A 16,737-nucleotide genomic window follows, 5' to 3' on the forward strand; every position below is an offset into this window, starting at 1 on the left:
TTTATGGAATTTTTTTTGTGAATCAGTATTTGAGTGTTTCTTTTTGCACTATATAGTTAGACAACATTTTCTGGGAGTCAGAACTGTGCCACATCCACCTTTTTTTCCTTTGATAATAAAATGTTACAAAGAGAAGGACTCAAATTTCTGAAGAGTTTTGATTAAAAAAATGATATTTTGCATTTAATAAGAATCTTAAACACAGTTTTGAAATTGAAAAGGAATTGAGAAATTAATGATAGAGCCTCCAGAAAAAGCAAAATGTATTTGGTGAACGCCTTCTAGTTTGGTGTGTCAGCTGTGCAAGCCCTGAGGTGTGTTTGGTGTACCCTGGTTGTTTATGAAATGAGTGCCTTTGCTTTCGGAGTGCTTTTTTAGGAATCACAATTAGGGCTTAGCTGTTTAGTGGGGAAAAGGAAACATTTAGAGAGTAGTAGCAAATTGAAAGATGAATCCTGGGTATTAGGGATGCTATTATAGGCACAAAGCCAATACCTCCCGGAGAGAGTACTTTTCTTAGTCTTGACATCTGTCTATTAGGATATAGTCTTCATCAGGTCAGAGACTGTTAATGTTTATGCAGAGCCCAACAGATTTTATGACACATGGTACACTCAATATTTGTTGATTGATCAGTGGAATGAATAAACGAATGAGTGAATGAATGAAATTGACTTAGCTGGACTAGCTATCTTGGAGTCATTCTTAATGCTAAAAAAATAAAATAAAAAAGCCTTCCAACCCATACTCATGTAAAAGTGGTGGCTACCTTACTTTATCACTTTGCTTCTGTGTGTCTATGTAGCAGACTCCTAAAAGTGGAACACTCTCCAGGGCCAAGAAAGGATGTGAGGTGCTGGTGCTGATATTCACAGCGCTGCTGCCATGGCTGGCATCCACCTGTTCTCCTCACTTGTTAACTGAACCAGGCAATATAATGCCAGAATACAACTGAAAAGGTGAAAAATCAGTAGGGAGAAGAGGCCCTAGCAGAATTTCCTGCATACACACACACACACACCCACCCACACATAAGCCACATTGCCTCATCTTTTTTTTTTTAACCACAAACTGATGAATGGTAGAGCTATGCCCTGATAACCAAGTTAAAATGGATTTAAGTTGAAGTCACTCTGTGTTGGCAAATGTGAACATAACCTTAAAAAGTCATGTTGATTACATCAGTGCTTTACTTCCGGTCTAGGAGATAGAGAAGATTTTTATGATTGAGTTTTACTAATTAACGTGCTGGCTGAATTGGAAAACTTGCCTAATAAAAGTAAATATGCCCAAAGACTACTTGAAGAAGATTTTGTTGAATTGAAACTTACACTGAAGTTATACTCAGGTAGTTATCTGTCTTGGACAGAAAACTAGGGTTTCTAATTTAAACTGGTGGTAATTTCCCCTAGAAATACTGTAGCTATTTCAAGTCCAGTTGGTTCTGCCGCTTTTGTTTACCTGTCCAGTGTGGTGTTAGTTATGATATTTCAGTACGAAATCTGTTTTTTTAATATCAAAATATTATCTGTAACCAAAAAATGGATAGAATAATGAGAATCAAAGAAGGCAATAAGATTTAAACCCCAAGTTAAATGTGGGGTTGTGGGGGGAGCCCAAAACATCAAGTCCCAGCTGAGTCTATTTAACAGTAACGAGATGATTGGGGAAAATAGCTTAGAGACTGCTGAAGGTGACTTTTGAGGAAAATTGGAGAAGAGTAGTAATTGCTGATGGACAAATAGCCTGGCTTCCAAAAAGGTGAGCAAGGTCTTTTAGAAAACTATAGTTCAATCTACTTGTTCTTGCCTCCCAGCGGAAAAATCTAAGGCATATTAAAAGAAGAATGAGATATGCGCACTTAGAGAAGGAGGTGGTGATCCCACATTGCCTACATGGGGTCACTAAAAGTAGATCTTGTCAAGTTTCAGGTGGGTGCCATAGCCGCTCTGTGCTCAGGATGTCACAGCGCTCATGGAAGCCTTATGGGAAATGTGGAGGTGTGGGAAGAAGACGATGGCGCTCCAGGATTTCTGGTGTTGAAACACTGCTCCGGGGCAGTTTGGTTCTCTGTCCTATTCAACTTTGTTACTAGTATTTTGGATGAGGGTCATAGAAAGTTTTTACAGGTCACATAGAACTGGGAGGAATAGCAAATGTTTTGGCCAGGCATATCAATATTCTAAAATTATGCCTAGCTTGAATGGCAAGTTGCAGTAAAAGAGATCAAATTTAATGGAAATAAATATAGTCTTCATTCATTCATCCACCAGGAACAGGGAGCCAGCCCTGGTCATTCACTGCCCTTGGTTGTACTGTCCAGTGAACTCGCTCCACTGGACTCCACCCCACCATCTTGAATCTCTCAGGCAGGCCCTGTACCTTGATCAAGCCATTGTGATTCAGTTGTGGGCTGGGGCCAGGGCAGTTTAGCATGGCACTTAAAACATGCCCTCCAAAGCCAGCCGACTCTGGTTTGAATCCCTGCTTTTCTGCTTACTAGGTCTGCAACTTCTAGTGTTTCTAGACTGTTTTGAATCTCAGTCTTATCTGTGAAATGGCAAGTGATAAAAATAGCACTGACCTCATAGAATGTTGGCTTTAAATGAGTTATTATATGTAAAGTACTTAGAACAGTCCTGATAGATAGTAACCACTCAACAATGAAAATTATTTCTTCCCTGATCCTAGAAGTCATATACTCCTGCCCTACTGCCAGAGGGCAGGGAGAGACCATGTTTGTTGCCTTCGGACTATACTAAGAAGCAGGGACCCTGTTTATTTCAGTATTATCTAGAAGCAGGAAGCATTTGGAGATGCCTGGAGGTCAAAAGAATAGTTTCCTGTATACACACCTAATTTGCAACTCACTCTTTCCTCAAATCACTTTTCTTGATGCTTCAATAACCCTTTTTTTATAATTCTAGCAGAACACTTACCACTCAAGGTTGAAGTTATTCATTTACACTGCTGCCACCCCAACAACATGAGTTATTTGCATTCACTTTTGTGTACCCGTTGCCTGTCGCAGTGCCTGAAAGACAAGTGCTCCAGTGTCTGCTGAATAGATTCATGGTTTGTCTTCAAATATCGCATAGTTTCAGGGAGTTAAACTAGGTAAGTTAGCAGAGGACACAGACGACAGATTTTTGTTCAAGAAAAAATTCCCTACATTTATCCAGTTCAAAATCAGAATGGAATTCTAGGATTAGGGACCATCATATTACTGGATTACTGGAAATGTAGACAAAAGTTGAATGAGAAATTGGAAAAGTTGTTAAAGATGGTCTTTAAGATTCAGTAATTGTTTAGGACTAGGATTGGCGTTTATGTAGATGTTCAGTGTTTTGATTTTATTCTGTTTATATGCAGACTCAAAAGGGTACTACATAGTTGACTGGGGAAAATATAACCAAGAGTGACTTTTTGACTGTCTTTTAGTGCTGTTTAGTTGTGAAGCATCACATGATGCTGAGAGAGGCATACATGTGCCAGTCAGGGGTGTGAGCTCTGGATCCAGACGACTGGGTTCAAATCCTACCTATTCCTGTTTCTTCCCAGCTGTGGAAGCTTGGCCTGTAACTATCTTCTCTGCACTTTAGCCTTCGTCTGTAAAATTAAAATAATACTAGTCTTTACCTCTTAAGGGTGCTGTAAAAATTAACTGAGAAAACCAAAGCAAGTGCTTAGAACACTGCCAGGTTCACAGTCGTGCTCAATACCCATCGATTATTTCCTACCTCTTCTCCCCGGGACGTGCGTTTTTCCCAGTGCAAGAAATGAAAAGTGCACGGGCTTCAGATTTAGACAGATACGGACTTGAATTACAATTCTACCGCTTACTATCTGTGGAGGCTTGGAATATTGCTTACTCTCTCCACATTTTATTTCTCTCATTCTTAGTACAGGAATAAGGACACCCACTTCACATGGTGATACGTCCCTTTGACTCCTCCTTCACTTGGCCATTCAAGGAAAGGTGAATGAGAGTCTACCGCGAGCCAGGTACCAAGTCAAGGGCTAGGGGTAGAGCTTGCAGTCTAGGGAGGATAGATGTTAGGTAGATAATTTGTGATCACATAGTTAGTATTTTAACAACAACTCACACATATTGAGTATTTATTTTCTACATGCAAGGCATTGGACTTAGCACTTTTCATGTTTCATTTCAATTAGTTCTCACAACAAACCTTTGAGGCAGATGCTATTAGTATTTTGGAGATGTGGGAGTTGAGGCATAAAGAGGCTAAATAAAGCGATTGGAGCTCAGGCTGGTTGATTCTTGAGGCATTGGGCTTAATCACCGGCTACACTGTGGAGAGCAAGTGCATCAGTCTGTAACGAGCCTTGAGGAACTTGAACTTGTACTGGACAGCAGACGCAGAGGTGCTGGCAAAGGCTTCAGAGAACAGGGAGGCAGGTAGGAGGCACACCAGGGGAGCGTGTCGCCTAGGACAAAAGGGAAAGAACCTGTCCAATGCTTATAAAAGGAACGTATACCAACGTTGAGAAAGATTAATTTAAGAGATGTATTTTAAAAGTCTAGCACAATTATTGGAAAATAGCAGGTGTTTAATAAACGCTTGTGCTTATTATTAGTGGTGGTTATTAATTTCTTAGTACTAAAGATCAAAATGCCCATGAATAGAATTATGAGAAAGTACTATCAATATTCTGTTCGTTCTTCCCATGCTGTGCCAGTGACCCAAGAGATAATGACTGTGACATTCAGATTACCTTCCAGTGGTCTGCAATGCACAGCCAAAATTTCATAGACCTGGAATTTTGACAAGTGCTTGTAAGGGTGTGAAAAAGTGATAATAGAGCCCCAAATCCTCTTTCCCAGAGTCTTTGCCTCCAAGTGGGATAAGTGAGAGGGATTTGGGGGTGTAGCAGAACCTGAATTTCAGGCAGAGAGAAAATTCTGCCTTCTTTTTTTCCATCAAGATTAGCTCTAAATGTCCCGAAGGGCAGAAACACTCTCTGCTTACCCACGATCATTAAAATGCATGTCTTCAGGTTTTGCTATGAATTTCAGTGGCCCAAGTAATGCCCTGTTTGTCTAGCTTAAACGTTCCATCTAAACAAAACTTACAGATAAGTGAAGCGCACTCCTTTAGGCTGCAGATTATTAATGTTTAATTTAAAAATGTAGAGTTCATTTCCTTTTCTTTTTCAGTACAGCATGTACTCTCTAGAAAATGGGGTTTTTATAAAGGAATAGTGGAAGATAAAATAAGCTAGTAAAAATTGATGCACTTTACTGAAGGAATGCTGAAATAATTATTTTGATGGATCAAAGGGAAATTCTGCATCACTCCAGCCTCTGAGACCTATTTTAGTTACTTGAAGTTGACAGATACTGCTTCTGAATAATGGGGTATTCTGTGATCATGCAGACACTCATTTCTTCTGAGTTCACACATTTTCTAAGTATTGCCAGTTTGGCATCCAAATGATAAATGCAAATAGCAAAGTGTTAAGATTGAGTGCATGTTTGGACTGAATGTTGGTGTCCCTCCCACCAAAAGTCCTATGTTGAAGCTCTAACTCCTAATGTGACGGTATTAGGAGGTGGGGGATTTGGGGAGTAATTAGGTTTATAGGAATTCCTGAGGGTGAGGCCCCCATGATGGAATTAGTGTCCTTATAAGAGGAAGAGACCAGAGCTCGCTCTCTCTCCACCATGTGAGGATGCGTCCAGAAGGCAGATGTCTGCAAGCCAGGGAGAGGGCTCCCACCAGGAAAAAAAAACTTCCTGGCATCTTGATCTTGGACTTCCCAGCCTCCAGAAATGTGAGAAATAAATATCTGTTTTTGTTTTTTGTTTTCTGAGAAAGATTAGCCCTGAGCTGACATCCATGCCCATCCTACTCCACTTTACATGTGGGTCGCCGCCACAGCGTGGCTGGTGATGTAGGGTCTGTGCCGGGATCTGAACCCTTGAATCCCAGCTGCCAGAGTGGAGCACACGGAGCTTAACCACCGTGCCCCAGGCTGGTGCCAAATGTCTGTTTTTAAAGCACCTAGACTATGATATTTTGTTACGGCAATCTGAGCTGACTAGGACAGTGTAGCAATCATCACATGATCTTGGCCCCAGAAATCCTCTATCCTAAGTAGTTGCAGAAAGAAGCCATAGGCGAGATTAGTTGTGCATCAGTACACATTAAGGTATGCTGAATTTCCTGTTTTTTAAAAAAAATTAATTATTATTATTTTTTTTTTGGTGAAAAAGACTTACCCCAAACCAGCATCCATGTCAATCTTCCTCCACTTTGCATGTGGGATGCCTCCACAGCATGGCTGAGGAGTGGAGCAGGTCCCTGCCAGGATCCCAACCTGCAAATCCAGGCTGCCTGAGGAGCGCACAGAACTTTACCCACTAGGCCATGCGGAGGCCCTAATTTCTTGTTTTCTTTCATGTTTTTCCCTCTAGGTTTACAAACCTCTGTATTACCGTACTGTACTAACAAGTTTTTAAAGTTTCTCCTCTTGGATTGCTCTCCATTATTTTCAGAGCTTAAAAGAAAATAAATTTAATTATTTTTTTCCTGAAAGTTTCTCCTTAATAATTTTCAAGATGAGATTTATTATTTGTAAATTACAGTTTTTCCAAATTAAAGGCGCTCTAACTAATCAACTGCTTTATGTTCAAATAATACGTTACTGACCTGATACTGATGGAGGCCTTTGCTCGTCTTTCTGTCAGTCTTCCTTTTATGGTTTACAGTGGTGGCCCTAGGGTTGACTGCACACATCTTTAATTTATCACAGTCTTCTTTCAAATAGTATTATTTATATGCAGTGTACTTCCAATTGCTCCCTCCTGTCTTTCCTGCTATTGTTGTACCTATGCTAAAACCCATAATTCGTTGCTACTTACTTTGCTTTAAACCAGAGGTTACAAGCTATAGCCACCAGACCAAATCCAGCCTGTAAGAATGTTTTTTTTACATTTTTAAATGGTTGAAAATCTAAAAAGAATAATGTTTATAACACATGAGAATTATATTAAGTTCAAATTTCGGTGTCCATCATGAAGTTTTATTAGAACACAGCCATGCTCATTCGTTTGCATATTGTCTGTGGCTGCTTTGGGGCTACAATGGCGGAGTTGGGTACGACAGGGACCATTTGGCCTGTAAAGCTGAAACTATTTACTCTCTGACTCGTTACAGAAAATGTTTGCTGACCTCTGCTTTTAGAGCATTAAAAAAATAGGGAAGAGAAAATGTCTTTTATATTTATCTTCAATTTAACCATTTGAGGAGCTCCACCCTCACCTCTCAGTCTTCCTTGTGCAGCGTGTCCCAGATGGTTCTCTCTCTGCTCTCTACCTTCCCCCAGGGGTAGACTGCTGTTGCTTGTTACTTGATACCTACTGGCCTGTTGCAGGGGCAAAGGGGCTTCTCTGTTGTCCTGGCCCAGCCTCAGTCTTAGGAAGGATGGGGCATTTTCAGCGGTCCTGCCTCTCTTTGGTCTACCAGCCTGAACTGCTTTCGTCGTTGGAGGATCTTGTGTGGAAGACTTCTCTGCCCTTTCCCCAGTGGTAGGGCACCTCTAACCCTATTGTTATAGGATCCTGGAAATGGGACTGTTTCCTGCCTCTGTCTCCCTGCTTCTTGGGGTAGAGGGCTTTTTCTTTTACCTTCTCCCAGTTGTAATGGGTCTTCACCTCTATTCTTCACCCTGGTCCATTCTTTCTCATGAGTTTCCAGCAAAAGTTTGTGGAAAAAAGCCTGGAATATTTTCCATCCCCAGAGGTTCTATACTTTCATGCTCGCTTACATTTGGACTTTCATCAATTTGTTAGAAATTTTAGCTGAAGTCTTCTTACCCACTTGTATGGCTCCTGGTGCCTCTTCTGCCCATGGCACCACTGGCGAGTGAGCCTGGGCTCCCTTCTCTCTGCTTGGAGGGGCTTTTACACCCTTTACTACTCTCTGTTTTGCAAAGTTAACTCATCCAATGTGAGATAAAATTCACATTAACGTAGTGGAGTAAGAAACCACCTTCCCAGTCGGGAAGACAGACTTTGAAGGCGTTTTTGCAGCCTGGCTAATTTTTGGTTCTTGTTTGCACATCTGAGCAACTGTTTGGTTATGCAGACTGTCTTTATGTTGTTGCTCATATTTCAAATTAAAATCCAATTCAGAGATTAATTTGAGTGAATCTGTATTATGGCACACTGAGCTAACACAAAACCTCTCCTATTACAAACATCAAGATGTACCAGATAAAATGGAGCAATTAAAAACTGTCTTTAGCTTAGATTGTAAGCGAGAAAGCATGCTCTTCAGGTGCCGCAAATGAAAGGGGAAGGGATGGCTGGAATGGTGATGGTATTGAGCTGACATCTTGGCAGAAGCGGAGAGGGGGAGACGAAAATACGCCAAGAGGTCTCAGACTCAGAAATAAGCCCCACAGCTGGAGGCAAAGCAGGAGCCGGGGCTGAGTCCTTAGATCTACGCTGTACCCACCCCCTACACTTCAGTACTTAGCTCGGAGTCTGAATGCATGCCCCAGACTTGGTTCAGGAAACTCTCCCTCAAGAACTTTGCATAACATGAGTCCTAGGCTAGAACAGACTAGAGGAAGTAAAATGAAAGCATTCTGAAGAAACATCTAGCTACATCGGTTTCTCACAGAATAAACAATGCCTGTCTCACAAAGGTGCACTCACAGTTAAATATATGAAACGTATGAGAAGGACGTAGAACACTGGAGTGAGTCAGTGCTGCGTGAATGAGCCCTGCGTTTCTGGCAGAGGGAACAGAAATTTGGAGAGAACAAGGTATGTCTGCAAAACTAAAAGAACTTGATATAGAAGAAATCAGAAAGAGACTGTAAAATAAGCATGTTTATAATTATTTTAAAAATATATTTTAAAAGAATAGAGGAGATAAGTAAAGAAAATGAGATGGAAATTTTAAAAAGATTATTGAAAAATATGAGAAAAAATGCTGAGAGAATAGTTTTTAAAAAAATAAAATGTCAAATTATATTAAAGTTTTGAAAAGTTTGAAAATTTCTATTTATAAGACCATTTTTGTGTATTCACATACAGGGAAAAATCACTTAAATAGCACCATTTTCACTTTATCTGACGCAATAGGCATATATTAGAAATGACTGTTGAACTTGAAAAGAAGCAACTGTGGGTTAAGTATTAAAACAGGCAGGTACTGGAGATAAGGCTTGTGTCTGGTTTTGATTTTCTGAAATATAAATCTGATCATGTCATCCCTTGCATAAACTCTTCAGTGCCTTCCCATCGTCCAACATTCTTAGTATATCTTAATATGTTCCTAATTTTATTAACTGACCATATACCAAATATTTATTTGTATATAGCCTTTCCCCTTTACTCTTTATGTCCCACATGCCTAGAACATAGCCTGGGACGTTGTAGATATTTAATCAATATTTGTTGAATAACTAAATAAACTCAGAGTCTTGGCAATGTTGTTCTCTTTGTGGGAAAACTCTCCTTTCCTCTTCCCTTTCCAGTACAAACTCCCACTTATCTTCTTAGCATTCAGGTTTCAGATTCCTCAAGAAATCTTTTCTTGCTCCCTCAGCCTAGGTTAGATCCTTCCTTTTTATGCTTTCCTAGCACCTTACAGTGCCTTTTTGTAAATTCACTCAATCATTCACTCAACAAATATTTTTCGAGTGCCTCCTATGTCCCAACCCCTCTTCCAGGCCCTGAGGAGGCAGTAGTGAACACAACAGATGCCTTCTCAACCCTTGTGAGGCTTATATTCTAGTGGGTGAGAGTGGAGGGTAGACAGAAGACAGTAAACAAGCGCAGAGTTCTTCCTAGCTTTGCGAGCAGGTGAGGAGACATGAGGCAGTGTTAGGGGATGAGTGAGCTGAGGAAGTGGGGGTGGCTCTTTTATACAAAAGACCATGGAAGTCCTCATGCATTAGGTGTTTCAGAAGAGAATCTGTAAGTAAATGAAGAGTTGGCCCTGAGGATAACTGGGGACAAGTGGCCCAGTCAGAGGAAACAGCAAGTGTAAACGCCTTGAGACAATAATGTTCTACAAGTGTAGGAGCAGCAATGAGCCCATTGTGGCTGGAGCAGAGTGAACAAAGGAAAGGGTGTTAAGAGATGAAGTCAGAGAGAGATTTATTTTTTATTTTTGACATGTGATGTTTTAGTCGTTACAGTTGCCATTGGGATGGGCAGGGCACAGCAGGAACGGGCTGGCTGCGGGTTCTGGCTGGATGCTGCTAGGAACGCCAGGTCCCGAAGGTGCAGCCCCAGGAGCAGTGGCGAGGTGGCGCGAGGCTGCACGGGCTGCTCTACAGATGCGCGGTCCAGGGCCGGGAGCGGGGACTCAGAGAATCCAGAAGACTTCAGGACTAGCCCTCCACAGGCCTGGTGGAACCCCCGCCCCACTTCGTTAAGCCTCAGAGGGGTTTCACCCCGGTCCAGGGATCCCAGCCCCGGGTCCAGGGCCTGGCCTCTGTGATGCCCATCTTTTGGAGGTGCAGTTGGGAGGTCACAGCCTGGGGACTGGGTCCAGCCCAGCCAGCTCAGCAACAGGTCAGCGGTCAGCTCCCTCCAGTGCTGCTGCGGCAGCTAGGGCAGGCAGGGCCCAAGCAGTCAGGTCTCAGCAAAAGCCCTGGGCAACCCGCCGCCAGACGTGGCACCTGCGGCTGCTGATGGCCCCCTTGGCGGCCTCCTGGAAAACGGGTGGACGTTTCGTGGAGTTGAGCCCAGCACATGCGAGACCACTGCCCCCACCGACTGGGTGAGGCGGAGGCTTGCTATTTTAAAGACTTGGCTTTTACTCTAAGGTATTAAAACCACAGGAGTGGTTTCTGTTTGAACAGGTTTCCTCTGCTATGTTGACCCGAGCAGGTAAAGAAAGGGCAGACAGGGAGATTAGTTAGAAAGTAATGAAAAGAATCCGGATCAGAGATGATGGTGGTTGGGATCCGATTGCAGCCGGAAAAGTAGTGGTAAGTGGTAAATTCTGGTTACATATGGAAGACTTAGCCAGCAGGATTTGATGAAAGGTTGAAAATAGGGTGTGAAAGAAACAAAGCAGTCAGTGATGAAACAGGGGTCTGGCTTGAGTATCTGAAAAGGTGAACTCCCCCTTACTCAGATTGGGAAGAATATAGAAGAACATAGTGGGAGGAATTTTGTCCAGGAGGAATATGGATTTTGGATATGTGGGGATATCTAGTAGACTCTCAAAGGAAGAGTCTGAGTTGGCAGCTATATATAAATTCTGGAACTCAAGGGAAAAGTCCAGGATGGAGATATAAATAGGGGAATTATCAACATACAGATGGTATTTAAAGCAATCTGGAGGATGAAAAGACATGAAATTTGATGACTCACCTCTGGGTAAGTCCAACATTTAAAGGTTGAGAAGATGAGGAGGCACAAGGCAGAGAAGAAAACTCAAAAAGAGTGGTGATGAGAGGCCAAGTAAATGAAGCCTTTTAATAAGATGGGAAGGATTGTCTGTGTTAAACGTTAATAGGAGAGGTAAGATGTCATCTGGGAATTGACCATTGTGTCTAGCGGTGTGGAGGTCATTGTTGGTCCTGACACTTTGTTGAAATAGGAGGTAAAAGCTTCATTGGAGTAGGTTCAACAGAGAATGGGAACAGTAATTTAGGGAAAATGCGAACAACTTTTGCGGAGAACTTTTGCTTTCAAAGGGAGCAAAGACATAGTACAGTAGCTGGAGGGAACTATAATACTCAACCTACTGGACACTCCTAAGTCTAAAAATGGTAAGAACTATACACTGTGGCAACAACTGTGTCCATCTTGTTAACTTCTTTTTGCCGAGTACAATGCTTGACCCAAAGCAGATGCACAATTCAATATTTCTTAAACAAATAAGTACCGTTTCAGTTAAAATTATAACCTAAAATTTGTTGATGGTTTAGAAATATTTTCAATAGGTGTTACTTTTTCTTTGAAATTGGACAAGAATATGTATTGTGACATTGGTTAAAAACTGAAGTGATCACAGATAATATGATCCTTCCACGTCTACTCATCAGTTCCCCAGCTGACTCAATTATGCCAAGCACCACATGCCACTTTTATTTCAGAAAAAAAAGTACAATATGACAAATTAGTTTACCAAAAATATTCAGTGCAGGTAGCTTTAATTATCTACAGCAGAGTTTTTCAAATCATGGGGAAAAGAATGTAAACATACTTTTCTTCTGCAAAGAAGACTTTGATTTAAGTTTAGAGAACATCAGGAAACCATTAAGTCTTTAAAGAGATGTTTCTGGTACCGTAGTTGTGTGTAAAATGTTGATTCATTGCTAAGTGATGGTTCACATTTACTTGGTGAAACATATTTGTGTGATGTGGGGATGAGCAATTGTAGTACAATAGATCCTAAGCTTGACATCTGGTGAACCACAGAGATGAATGAAGTCATGACAACTGGGATGAAACATGTAGGTTGCAGACAGATAGAGGTGCTTAGCTTTGTTTAATGGGTAATTGAGAGTGTGTGAAAATTTTGAGCAGGGAAGTGGAATGACCTGAGCTGTGTATTTATTAACTAATATGAAAATTCGTTGCAGGATTGAATGTGTGGTAAAGACAAGTGTTTTACACACTTTACCCTGGGAGATTTTTTGGAAAGCTCCTTGAAAACGTTTCCATGGTAAAATGATTTAGGAAGCATTGGGTTTCCCAAACACTAGGTTAAACAAACTTAAAGATGTTTCTTTATGTGGCCTATGATATACTTTGTGAATCCCCAAGTTGTATGGAATATGCAGATCATGGAACTCTGTTCAAGGAACCCTATTATTCTTTGGAACAGTTTGACAGTTTGGGGTTGTATCATCATTGTAATCTGGATGTCCTACCTTGAACTTGAGGAGGAGTCATGGAAATGGAAAGGAAGGAAGAGATAAAAACGAGCATGCCTTACTGAATAATAGGTAGTGAAAATAGGGAAAGGAAAAAGTCAAAGTGGAAACATGTTGGTCCACACAGTTGATGAGTTTAGCTTAGCACTTAATGAGCTTAAAGATGCTAGGGCACAACCAAGTATAAATTGGGACTTTGACTTGGCAAAGTGTTCAAGGCTGGAAACAAATTTCAGAAGCACATATTCCATATAGTATATAGTGCAGGAGAATAATCTTGAAATAATTAGAGCATGAATTAGGAATATTGAAGAATTAATAGCGACAGATTTCTTTTTCAGAAAAAAATGCGAGATAGAGCAAAAGCCTAGTTTTAGGAAAGATATGGCAACAAGTACTTAAAAGTAAGTACCTTTTTGTTAGTATGACAAGCATCATTATCAGTATTCAGACGGAGATATAAAAAGAAAACCAATGTAACAAGTGTTTTTCTGCTCTGCATATTAGTTCCCTGTGTCAGTAGAGCGTGATGCCTCCTTCGGCAATCCCGACATGCTCAGGAGACTTGGGCAATCAGTGTTTTGTGACAAGCCAGGCATTCCTCACTGTTTTAGCTTTGTCATTCCTCCTGTGAGCCTTACCTCATCATGATCCGTTGTGTCTACATCAGGATTACAATCCTAGGTTCGCATCTCCTCTCCTTGACATTCTCAGAGGTCTACCTCTGGGCCTGCTTGTGAACCATCATTCTCAAAGAAGCACTTATTTCTTAAAACTGTGCTTGTCAGCACTGCAGGTGTATCATGGAAAATGTAGGAGCTTATATAATGACTCAAAGGCTGAAAAAGCATCACCACCAGAAACAAAACCTTTTAAAAGATCAGAAAACTGAGATTAAATAAAATACAGCACAATATGTCTTTTGTTGTATTAATATCCTTTGCATAATTATGTCTACCTGCATTTGTATTTAGAAGGAAACGCATGTAGCAAAACATGTAGTTGCATTTTCAAGGTCAGAATGTGGCGTTTGGAAGAAAAATATGGAACAGACGGTAAGCTCATAGGAAAATTAAGTCAGCCAGCTCTCCCCAGATGGTCACCTTTGTACTGTTTTTTGTAGCTTATGAATTAGGCACCTGTGTTTTCTTCAACTTACTCCTTGCCATGTGAATTCTTGCATTTGACATTTTAATTGCAAATAAAAACAATAAATCCTGATTTTTTTTCCACCAAAAATGCCCCATGTTTTTTATTCTTATTTTTTCTTGAAATGTAAAACATTTACTCATATCTTGGAATTCCTAAAATGCTTATTTGTATTTTACAACATATTGCCTGGTATGATACTAGAAAAGCAAGTATAGTGGTTCAACTCATAGAAAGGATTTCTTTTTGCACTTTTCAGGAGACTGGCTTGAGTCACTTTTAAGACCTGTTCAATTTTAAAATATGTATATTACATTTTTTCTATAGAATGCATTTTTTAAAGGACATGTATGATTGATGGTGAGAATAGCCATATTGATTCCACATCAATCCAGTTTGAAGTGTTCCTTGAATGTAATAGTCGCGTGTTAAGTCCATCATCTACCCCCATACACGAGAAGAACATAATGCCTTTGAATAAACAGTGATTTTCAGGTAAGTCATGTGCTTTTCTCAGTCACTGCTTTTGAACTTCTATGACGTTAGAACTGGCCTTGTATTACTGAAAACATGAATTCATACTCAGACTTAAGTCCTGGGATCTTATTTATCTTGTTCAAAAGACAAAACAAAACTAAGCTTATTTTATTTAATCTTCTCTTAAATGGAACAGAAACAAGCTATTTACTATAAATTCAAGACCTTGTTAAACAAGTCATTTAAAGTTTATTTGATTTGCCTGTTTATTTTGAGTCAATTATATCCTAATGACTCACAAACTAGAAAAGGTACAAGTATAATTTTAAGGACTACTAGTGGTCTATGGGATTAAAATTTTTTCATCTGACAAGAAAATATTAAATTATTTTTAATCTAATATGAGGTTGCAGCATCTGTTTTTACCCAATTAAATGTTTTATTTGTGAATTTTAAAATTAAGTCCTCATTCTTAGAGTTTACAACCCAACTTCCAAACTCCATCCCCCAGAACTTCCTTAAAATTACATTCAAAAAAAGTTTCTGATAATTTTCAGGTTTATAGAGATTGAATTATGATTATAGAGTCAGTGAACAGTCTTGAGCAGTGTGTGTTGAATAGCATCAAGCAAGTCAAGCCTACCCCAAAATATTTCCTCCATCTTCTGGACAACTATTTTCTTTTGGCTCATTTATTTGTTCAATAAATATTTAATGAGTACTTGCCATGTTGCAGTCTTCAGCTGGGCGTGGACATCAAAAAACAACAGAAACCAATCATGGCTCTTGTTCTTATGAAGCTTACAATATACGGGGGACAGTAGTCCAATAATTACAGAGATAAATGTAAAATTACAATAATGATGAGTACTAGGAAGCAAAGATAGATGGTGCTATGAAAGAACCAGGGTGCATAGTAGACATTTAATAGTAGGTACTTAGTATTTGTTGAATTAATGAAAAGTAACTGAATGAAAGGGATAACATGGAGAATTGTCCTAGAGAAAGCTTCCCTGAAGAAGTTATGTTTGACCTGAAATCTGAGACATGAATAAGCATTCAGTTGGTAAAGAGTGTAGGAAAAAAGGTCTCAAACAAAAATAAAAACAAGTTTTTGTGGCAAGATAGCATATGACAGATAAAAAGGAGTGAGCCTGTAATAAGAATTCAAAATAGAACGTGGTGACAGAAAAAGCTGGAGTGGTTGGCCTTCATTCACAGACAAAATGATTATCTATATAGAAAATCCTACAAAATCTATCAAAAAGCTGCTAAAACTAATAAGTGACTTTACTAAGGTGAAAAGATATAAGGCTAACATAAAAATATCAATTGTATTTCTATATAATAGCAATGAACAATAGGAAACGAAAATTTAAAAACAGTAATATTTGCAATAGCATCACAATCTTGAAACATTTAACATTGAAAATTTTTGCAAATTTAACAAAATATGTGCAAGAATTGTATACTAAAAACTACAACATTGCTGAGAAAAACTAAAAGTATAATAAATGGAATGGTATACTATGTTCATGGTATTGCATGATTCAATATTTTAAAGATGTGAGTTTTCCCCAAATTGTTACACAGATTCAACAAAATCCCAGTTAAAATGTGAAGTCTTTTTTTTAAATTGTCAAGTTAATTGTAAAATTTATATGAAAATACAGAGAATATGGAATAGCAATATTGAAAAACAAGAACAAAATTGGAGGGTTTATATTACTACTTCATTTCAAAACTTACTATAAAGATACAGTAATCAAGAAAGTGTGATATTAGTGTAAGTATTGGTATGCAGATCAATGAAATAGAATAAAGTTCAGAAATAGGCTCACGAATATATAGCCAATTGATATTCAACAGTTGTGTTGAGGAAACTCAATGGAGAAAGGCTACCTAAAAGGTATCTAAAGTACCTAAGTGGTACCATAAAAATTGGATACCTATATGCAAAATATCCAGCCTCAACCCTTCATACCTTACTCAAAAGTCAACTCAAAATGGGCCATCGATATAAATTTAAGACTTAAAACTATATTCTTTTAAAAGAAAGTATAGAAGAAAATCTTTGGGACCTTGGGTTAATCCAAGATTTCTTAGATTGAATGTAAAAAGCATGAACCATAATACGAAATGATGATAAATTTAAAATTATTGGTCTTTAAAAGGTATCGTTGAGGAAATTAGAAGACAAGCCAAGGACTAGGAAAAAATATTTGCAAAACATAT

At 39.3% G+C, this 16,737-nt stretch overlaps 1 protein-coding gene across 6 annotated transcripts in view; it reads left to right on the top strand.

Annotated features, from left to right (window-relative positions):
- The window catches only part of LIN7A (lin-7 homolog A, crumbs cell polarity complex component), a 131,502-nt gene that overhangs the window by 6,942 nt on the left and 107,823 nt on the right, over positions 1-16,737 (top strand). The gene's annotated exons all lie outside the window — the stretch shown is intronic.

This window comes from Equus asinus, chromosome 4, assembly GCF_041296235.1.
Source record: "Equus asinus isolate D_3611 breed Donkey chromosome 4, EquAss-T2T_v2, whole genome shotgun sequence".
NCBI lineage: Eukaryota > Metazoa > Chordata > Mammalia > Perissodactyla > Equidae > Equus > Equus asinus.